The sequence below is a fragment of the Ixodes scapularis genome, unplaced genomic scaffold, assembly GCF_016920785.2.
Source record: "Ixodes scapularis isolate PalLabHiFi unplaced genomic scaffold, ASM1692078v2 PGA_scaffold5__190_contigs__length_132052651, whole genome shotgun sequence".
NCBI classification, from domain to species: domain Eukaryota; kingdom Metazoa; phylum Arthropoda; class Arachnida; order Ixodida; family Ixodidae; genus Ixodes; species Ixodes scapularis.
In genome coordinates this window covers 108828705-108838937 of record NW_024609880.1, presented here as the reverse complement: position 1 = coordinate 108838937, position 10233 = coordinate 108828705, and the positions used below count along the sequence as shown (strand labels likewise).

The 10233-nt window shown below is 45.8% G+C and overlaps 1 pseudogene; it reads right to left on the bottom strand.

Annotated features, from left to right (window-relative positions):
- Nucleotides 1-7968: 7968 nt before the first annotated feature.
- Nucleotides 7969-9244, bottom strand: LOC120842705 (annotated as a pseudogene).
- Between the last annotated feature and the right edge of the window lie 989 nt (nucleotides 9245-10233).

The following is a 10233-nucleotide window of genomic DNA, read 5'->3' as shown; positions in this document are numbered from 1 at the left end:
GACAGTAAAATTAAAGCTAGATTACCGTATATGACTTGAAATATTCGTTTCGTTTTTTCCCGTAGTTGTATATATTTTACCTGAATCGAAAAATTTTCAGTCTGGTAGGTCGCCTAAAGCACCCGTGACGGTTACAACTTTACGTCGCACTATTAAAAGTCGAATCTCGTTGTGCTCTTGAACTTAAGAATTAATTACAGTGCATTAGGTCATAAAAATGGGCACGTCCTCGACACATATATTCTGAAATCTCGTTTGCACAATGCCTTTCACAATATATATGATGGCGACACAACTGAACTGGAAGCAATAATATTTTCGAAATGCTAGGAAAGCTTTAGAACAAACCCTTTCAGTGTACCTTCTACAGAAACACTGAGCGGCAATAACAACGCTTGCTTTGCTGACCCATATCGTTTGCATTCAGCACCGTGATGCAGGAGAATACTTCTGCAGAAAAGAGTGACCTTATCACTCATTTCAGGATCTGATATAAAATAGCGCGTATCGAAATGAACATTTTCGACATAGCTTAGCGTTTGAGGTTTGTTCTTGGCAAGAAGCCGGTCAATTCAATTTGCAAATAAGCGTCATCCTTGTTCTTTTGTGTTCTTTTTTTCTGTTAAACAGGGCAAAGTAGTACTCCATAGTCTACTCGACATCGCAGCATACTTAACGGCTCACTCTCTAACGGCCTGCGTCTGCAATCGTCATAGTTTTGCCACGCGCCAATGTGTACTTTGTTTTCGTCCAGACCGCAGACACTTAAAATTGTTTTCCATATAAAAAAGAGAGGAAACATACTTCTATATGTTTGGGAAGTTGAATATGGGTCAGGAACTTTCAAATCACTTATAGACGTGCCTATCGAGGATAAAAACGCCAGTAAAGATTTGCAGAGTATGTTTCGAATAATTTGGGGGTGCACGTACTTATGATGTATATCTTTAGTGTGATCGGTCCTTTATTTGTGTTGTCAAGTCTTCAGGCAGTAATAGACTATTTCTTTTTATCCTTAATAAATTTGACTCTACGAAGTTCAGATCCTCCCGTGTCGCTTGAGACCGACAGGGGAGGGCGATACTCGAAAATAAGCCATCTGTTGCGTCTGCGGAAATGTTTTTTTTTTTTTTTTTCCCGCTGTTTGACAGTGTGAAACACCGTGCGCTGGGTATGCTAGAAAGGACTGTGTGCTCACGTTATAGACCTGAAGGCAAATACACGAAATGTACAAGAAGAGAGATAATAAATGGTATTCTTCTAAATAATCCGATACACGAAGCCCTACTGTAAAAAGAAATATATTGAGATGCATGTTCTAAACTTAAACACGTTTGGCGGAACTCGATCTGGTTGGGCCAAAAATTCGAGAAATACAAACCTTCACCAACCAAGGAGTATACAGCAGTTCGAGCGTCTTTCGTTGCCTGGCTGCATGCGCGATGCTGTTGCTCGAGCCATGGAGGTGGAAGTGGCCAAGAGATCTGTCAGGGCTACCCATCTGGCTCCTGTTGGAAAGTTTTCGACCGGCATCACGTAAGCTTGGTTTGTGGTAAGAGTGAAAGGCAAGTGGATGCAGTTTTCCAACCAATGCACAAGAATGCAGGAACCTTTTGTGCCAGATATCCCCGCCCACATGCTGAAGCTGTAGCAGGAATTTCGTTCTCAGGCGTTATTGTAACCGGACTGGCATTGAGGCACGGCTGAGAGGAAACGATGAATGTTTTCCGGGCAATCTACTGACGGCCAACCTCACGTAAGAACTCGGCAGAGCTAGAAGACAAGGGGCCGATCATTGATCTACAAGTGCATAAGTCGCGAGCTGACAAGGACGGACGTTTTTGATGGGGAATGCAAGGTGTTACATGCAGTACCATGCTCGTGAACACTGGTAAAAAGTCGATTTAGTGAGGCATGTTGTCTTAAAGCAAATAAAGGGATCTCGAACGTCGTACAGACGTTTACAGGATGTTCACTGTGTACGGCAAGAGGCCACGTAGCACCAGTCACGGCATCATCTGAACGTATACGCTCTGCTTCGGCATGTAAGAATTATGGCATATCATCTATGTCGCATATATATTTGAAGAATGTATTACGTTGCTCGATTTTTTTCAGAGCACGTGGTTTCTCAATGAATCCAAAGTTTCAAACCTTGAGTTCGAGTGAGTAAATCATTATTCTGGGCATCTGACGAGCGCTTCTGGGAAACATTGCTCTTGTCAACTTGTCATCTGCTCTTCAACTCTGGCTTCCCCACGAAGCGAAGCCATTTTTTATACGACTGATCGTAATTAGTGCACAAGGTAACGCGGTCACCGAAAAAAACAAAAACATGTAACACGTTCCCATATTTCCAGGCGTTACTGTTCGAATAAAACTCGTAGATTTTTGTATTGAATGCGTACCCGTCCGCATTGTCAACCTAACCGATGAAGCTGTACACATCAGAAAAGGCTGTCGACCGGCAATGTGGTCTTATGTTTTGTGAACCTCAGAACCTTGTGAGCGGATACAACTCAGGGGAAGCGAATTGAGTTGGCAATATTTTTGCTGAAACCGGCAAACCGCTCCAAGCAACACCTCGATCTACTTCAAGAAGAGTCATTTTTTGGTTTAATCAACGACTACATAGACCTGGGGTGGCCAAACTGTGAGTCGCGAGCCGCACGCGGCTCTTCGCGGGTTCAACTGCTGCTCGCGGCTCCCTGGTAAGGTTGCCTCAACCACTACGCTCCCTATTTGATGCAGTGCTAGATCAGAAGGAAAGATATATGAAAACATATAGCTTGTGTTTTGGCGGCCTTGTGCCTACCTGCACAGATCGGATCCAACGGATAAATGGCATTAGGGTCAGTGACATAATAAGCAGCAGCTTTAAGAGTGGAAATCAACGTGGCCGCCAACTGAAATATTTGAAATTATAAAAAAAAAAATGCCGCGTCTCCTTTTTTATTGCAGCTCTTCAGTTGAAATGGCTCTCTGCATATGTCTGTCTGGCCACCCCTAACATAAACGTTATCTCTTCTTTCCCTTTCAAAATGGACGCAAGGGCGCTACTCACAACCGCATAGATGTTGGTGACGCTGTTCCGATGAACCACCCACCGAGAAGTATTTCATTCGGACACTAAGAGAGCGGTACCTAGCGGTTGGCGGTAACTATAATTTTCTGATTCACGCAAAAAAAAAGGATATAAAAGTAAGAATATAACAGGAAGCGTAGACACAGAACAACGAGGCAATTAATAATTGCAATGATACAAACTAATCCATTCATTTATTTTATCAGTTCTGTTTACTAGCGGTCTCGCAGTTGTACACAAAATAAAACAAATAAACGCCGTCCAAGTGGTCCATGCACAATATGAAAAATGGAAGACAAGATATGTCCATGTTTTGTCTTGTCGATTTTATATTTTATATATATAATCGGTGAATTTCTACAAAAAATGGCCTACCAGGCCATTTCAGATAATGGATCGCATAATGCTGTTTCATTTTTCTGTCTTATTTTTATTGTTATACCTATAATCACTGTCCATATCTCTTATTAACGTTTGATGCCCTGCAGGGCAAAACATATTTGTCTGGTTAGAGCTGCGCTGCCTTTCTCATGGCCGCTATATGTATAAAAGTTTATTAAGTCTTACCTTCTTGACTCTTTCTAATCTTAAATGACCATAAGAAATTTATGTTTTATAATGGTGCCATTCAAAGGTTTCAATCGAAACTACATATTACAGGACAAAACCAGTATTCGCTTCTGCGCACTGCCGCATTTGACTATTGCTTTGTGTAGCGCGTTCTCAGCAAGTGGTCACCCTCTTCTACCGAATATTCGGCGGAGCACTTGCGTTCAGAGCCCACTAACTCGGCATTTTTCGCCTGGGTGATGAGCGCTGGAGAAATTGTATGGTCGTTCACAGGTTAAGAATGCAATTAAAGCTCCAACTTCAACGCGGGATTTCAACTTTCGGTAATGCTCCGGCTTGCGCAACCAAAACAGGTACGATGCCGACGAGCGCGTGCTGGAGTCGGAGCTTCATAACTCAACCCCCGAGACTGCAGGAAGCAAAAAGAGCACTGCCACACACAGAGTGTCTATTGTAATGGTTGCCACTGTGTGTCACAAAGCGAGAGTTCTCGCCTAAAAGAGCGGTCCATATCAGACGGCAGGGAAGGTCTGCAGAGATCTGTAGCTGATTTCTTGTGCAGGTCCGGTAGTCGTTTAGAATTCCTTCTTACGATGCCAGGCTACTCGTTTTCATGCTAGTTGCCCAAGCTTAGTTGCATTGATGTACTTGTGTCTGAGGGACATACCGATGTACTATACTTGGACTTCGATTCGGTCTATCTGTTGTCCCAGGTTGCAGAGAACCCACAGCGAGAGTGAGTACACATGTGGAAAGGGGAGTGATTCGGGAGAAACAACCGAAAAGTGACAATAGTTTGGTCTTGGAAAATTGATGAACAAAATGTGACGCCGCAAGCGAGCTGTACGAGATCACTAACTAACTCGACGCCTGAGACTGCCGGAAGTAAAATCGACACACACACAAGAATGTTATAGAAGCTCCAAAAGAACCTTTTATAGCATTCTTTACTAGTCGCCGCCCATATAGCAATAGTGCTCGTATTTGTGAATATAATTTTTATCAGTCATTTTATGATAAATATAACATTAGCTGAGATTGGCGATAATAAACAAAATGTAGACAACCATACAGTAACAAGGTATATCGAATGTTTACGGTGGGAGCAGTGGTTAAAGACATAGCGTACGAATACGCTTATTATTTAGAAGCAAAGTTTCCCACCATTTTCGTTTTTGCATAGACGCCTAGAGCGTGCTCATCACGTAGGCCCGGACATCGACTCATACGCACCTCGACTACTTAATGGGCGGTGCCGTTGTCGTCAGTCCCCCAATCTCCCGAAAACAGCAAAGGAAAGAGGCGACAGCAAAGAGCCGAGGAGGACAACCGTGCTGTTTGCGTGGTTGACGTCCCAACTGAAAACGGACGCGCGCACAGCAACTTTCACGACATATGCCACGAATGTCGCTGTTGTTCGTCATACCCATGGAACTATGTTTCTCGGACCTTAAAATGACCAAGATGTTTTCATTATTTTTATGGCGCTAAAATAGCAAGAGCTGCGACATTAATCCATTCTGCGTTAAACTCATTAGGACCGTTATCGATAATATTGCACAAAACTCATAACATATCAACTTATTTTTAAGCTGTGACTTGTTACCCCAAAATGTGAAACCAGCTTTATAATGTGTTATTTTCGGAGAACGTGAAAAAAATATTCTGAACTATTGCAGACATATATCTTTTCTTCCTTATTTTTGCCTAGAGGGCTCGGAAAGATATTTTGATACGTCTTGAAGATTTCTTGTAAAACTTTATCTACTAACAAATTTTCAAATTAGTTTATTCGAAGAGGTAAATTCGAAGAATCAGCTTGATTGTGACAAAAATAAGTTATACTAGAAAATATTGAAGAACGACTTTTAACTCTTGGTAGTTTTATTGGTTTCAGCAAAGATTATTACTGCTTTAGTCACGAAACGTCTCCTTTTATTGGCAACTCTTGTAGCTAAAATGTAACAGTTTACAATATTTCACTTTTTTCTTTAAAGCATAGAATGCCTTCTAACAGAACTTCCAATTTCGAGAGGTAGGCCTGTCGGCCGTCCGTCCCTCTGGCTGTGGCTTAGCGGCTAAATTTAGAGTCGAAATTTACTTTAGTTTTTATACACCAATCAAGGTCCTGTCGTACGTTACTGGAAGTGTGGGAAGCATATTCCTACTAAATTTAACAGAAAATTTATCTTTGTGGATATACCTAAACATTGTTCACCAACAGGTCACTGTTTGCCCACAACAGGTGTGGCCACTGCTCGCGCGCAGAAATCAGATTCTATTGAAGTGACGCGTGCGCACATGCACACTGCGGGAGCAGAGACACCACAGTGCCGTGGCGGCAGAGAGTTCAATATATGTATATAAACCAATGATGGGCCAAGTGACACCACGAATTAAGACTGTAACTTCCCGTCTGGTAGCACCGTGTCATAGTGTCAAGTCGTAATGGCATGCGACGTCCCTTGATGTGGCACTTTGTACGCCCTGTGACACACCATGTTGTCACGTACCTTGTCGTCATAACACGTGACGTGTGTCATGTGATGTGCCTTCACGTGACACTACGACGTGACAATGTGATGGCCCGTGACGTCAGATCAGGTCAAGGGACATCCCGATGTCACGTGGAACCATAACTTGACGAAATGACGTCACGTCACGTGACATCAAGTGAAAGACACAATTTTAGTTAATTCACTTCTTGTGCATTTTTTTTTGCGTTTTACTTCTCGATAGAACGGTTCAATGTCGTCTAAAAATATTTGAACGATCGCTGCCTAAACACTGCAAACCATGTTTTAAAGACGTGAGCAGCTAAAAGTGGCTTCCATTATTTTGTGTAAATTAAAGGCGGAAAAAAGCAGGATATTTTTAGAAGGTGTTCGAAGTTTGGCGCCGGTCGTGAGGATCATACAGGAAGTGGCGCCATCTGACAGATGCAATGAAAAACTGAGGCAATCCTCAAGCCGCTTCAGCCCGACGGCGTCCTCTCATAAGACTCGCCACGCCCCGGCGCAAGCGCCATCGGCGCCGTGCCGAACTCGGGATGGTGTGGGGATGGTGGAGTGTTCGGACTTGAGTTTTACAGGGTGATTCAAGGAGACGCTAGGCTCTTTAAATCTACCGCAAATTCGGTTTCTTAACCTATAGCGCTACGACTTTGTGCAGCGTTGCCCACAGATGGTGCTTTTTTTTTTTTTTTGCAAAATTTGCAAAGAGCGAATTTACCTGAGGAAAAACTAAAGAAAGAAAAAGGCTTAGCTCCTATGAAAACGAAGCAACGCCACCGGCCTTCAAACAACACGGCACTGTTTCGCAAGGGAGACAAGAGATGGCGCAAGCGGTCGCGACGCCAATTTCCGCCAACGTACAAGCATACGACTACGAGAGCCGGCGTATTTAACAGACAAGGGACTGCAGTTCCTTGTTTTTACCGCGCCTGTTTTTGTTTCTGCGACTGTCGCCACCTGCGGAACGCGCGCCGCTTTTGAGTCGAAAAGATAGCCTGCTCAAGACACTGGCTCACGGCGCCGCATGCTCGTTCGTTGACGGCGTTCGTTGCGACATCTCTTGTCTCCCGTGCGAAACGGCGCCGTGTTGTTTGAAGACCGGTGGCGTCGCTGCGTTTCCATAGGAGCTAAGCCTTTGTCTTTCTTTACTTTTTCCTTACGTAAATTCGCTCTTTGCAAATTTTACAAAAAAAAACAAAACAAAAAAAGCACCATCTGTGGGCAACGCTGCTCAAAGTCGTAGCGCGATAGGTTAAGAAACCGAATTTGGCGGTCGATTTAAAGAGCCTGGCGTCTCCCTGAATCACCCTGTACAACTTCGCACAGTGCGGGCATTTTTCTGCATAAGCAGAATCAAATTGTTTTAAAACTGCCGGGCACGGCACGGTTTTGGTGTAGAGACGGAGGAGTGTGCGTTCTTCCGCCTTTGTAAGGCCTCACGGCACATAGGATAAATTGCGGGACCGAATCAGTTTAATTGATTAATTTCTCGAAAAAGTGAAGGCCGGATTAGGTTCGGGATCCGTTTCGGAAGGGTCTGAAGGCGTTGCCCGGAGAGTGAGCGCACGGGCGGCGGCGTCTGTCGGTTTCATTGCCTTGGAGGCCCTTGTGAGCAGGAGCCCAGACGATCGTTTGAGACGCGGGGGCCCCGAAGTAGTCGCTATCGTTAAGGTTGCGGTAGGCAAAGAGAGGAATGTACGCATGTTCAATATTTCTGCAGGCCCCTTTCGAGTCGGTGATGATGACTCGCGAGGTCCTGGGCTGCGGCGGCTAGAGCGACGGCGATCTCTTCCGCATGTGTTATGTCTTAAACGTTAGGCCGTTCACCGCGACGTTTTGGTGGACGACTGCGGCCGTGTACCATCCCACCCCCTTCATGGTGAGGGCCGGAGGCGTCAACGCAGATGATTCCGGGTTTGGTCCCATAGTGGCGGGCCAGTGGCGCCTCCCGCGCATGGCGCCTGCCACTATTGTCGTCACGTGTGATGTTTGCTAGAAGAGTGTGCACGTGCAGGGGCGTATGTCTACACCGGAATGCGTACGCGCTCTTCCGTCAGTGTTTGGGGGGTGAATGTGCAGTCGGGGTAGTAGACGGCGTCCCGACGGCGTCTCTGAAAGTGTTGCATATTGATTGCTCAAGTGGCCCTCCCGGAGTGTTTACCATCCCCAGGCCCATAAGGCGCAGGTTGGACGTGTTCATCGGAAGATCAAGGGCACGCTTGTACATTTTTCTGAGAAGCGCCTCAAGGGCGGTCTCGTCAAATTTGCGCAGGTGGAGGTAAGGAGTCGAGAAGAGGGCTCGACTGGGAACGAATGAATGTGCCAGCCGCTAGGCGTCTTTGCACCGTAACCCCCTGCGTTTGTTGGAAACCCGGAGGACCATTCGGGCCCACCTGCTCCCCCACCTTGCGCAGCTTGGCTAGTGCTGTGTCATCTCGTCAATGTTTGTGGATCAAGAGACCAAGCACTCTAATCTCATCATGTTCGGGTATCAGGCCGCTGGCCAGGGATAGGTTCATTTTTGGTGGTGCACCTAGGTGACGGGCGAATGCGCACAAATTCGGATTTGGACGTCGAGCACTAAAGTCCGCAGCGGCAGGCGTAGGCGTCCATGATCTCCGCAGCTTGCCCCAAGTTGGCCTCCATGTCTCCAGCCGAAACGTGTTTGGCCCAGATGGTTATGCCGTCGGCGTAGAGCATATGCTGGACGTCTTCGACCTTCCCCAGCTGAGCCGGAAGTTTCATCATGGCCAGTTTGAAAAGTAACGGCGATAGGACCGTGCCCTGCGGGGTTCCCCTCGTTCCCAGTTGAAAGGGGCCGTGTTTTTCGTCTTGTATTCCGATGAGAGATTGTCGATCCGGGAGAAATTACTTGATATACTAAAAGCTGTTATGTCCACAGTTGGTCTGGGAGAGATGTTGCAGGGTGATTTCGTGTGTGACGTTGTCGAAAGCCCCCTTCAAGTCTAGGGCGAGTACTGCCTTATCGTTGAGGGTGTTCGACAGGGTTGAGAATTCCTCGGTCGAGTTGAAGGAAAATATCCTGCGCGGACCGGTGCTGGCGAAAACCGAACATGGTTTCTGCGAATGCATTTTGGTTTTCCAAAAACTCAGACAGCTTGTCCTGCACCAATGTGTCCATCAGCTTCCCCGCACAAGGCGTGAGAGAGATGGAGCGGAGGTTGTCTGTGTTTATGTCTTTCCGGCGTTTGGACTGAAAGTTATTAGAGCGGGCTTCCATTCGAGTGGTAGGGGTGCCTCACCAAGCCATATCGATTTGATAAAAGCGAGGAGGTTTGATAGGCGGGGTCGGGAAGATTGGCAAGCGGTTTCACGGTCATCATGTCCCGGCCCGTGCCGTTCCTCGTTTCATTTTAGTCAGGGTCGCCTTCAGGATGTGCAGCTGGAACGGTTGATCCAGCTTCGCTTTCTCTGAACCTGCATACATGTACACGGGCCCGATAACGCTATCGCTTTCCACCTTTAAAAGCTAATATTTTTTTTATTGTATCAATATAAGATACATTTATTTTAAATTTTTTTATTGCAACCAGGACATTTTTATGGCCATGTGAATTGATGCAATGTCCAGGACATTTTTGTGACCATGTGAATTGATGCAATGTCATCCAAATATAAAAAATGGCCGCATCTCCACGTGGTGAATGATGATGATTGGAGGAAAGCTCTGGCGGTGCTGATGATACTGATTTTGTTCATAGGTAGTGTAGATGGTGCTGATTTTTTTTTTATTGCTCATAGGTAGTGCTGAGTTCCGGGTAGCGTTGGTATGGATCGTGGTAATATACGCATTTGAGCATTTGACCGTTTCGCCCTCTCGTCTATAAACGTTGAGCCAATGCATGCAAAGTTTAACGCGATTATATACGCATTTGACCGCAGCCGCCTTTCTTGTATAGACGTTGAGCGGCTACATGCAGTGTTTCATCCATGACATCCCCAGCTCTTGAGGTACTACCACATCTCAGAGCCCGTACTCGTCCCGCAGTCGTGGCCGAGTGGTTAAGGTGATGAACTAGAAATCCATTGGCGTCTCCAAGCACA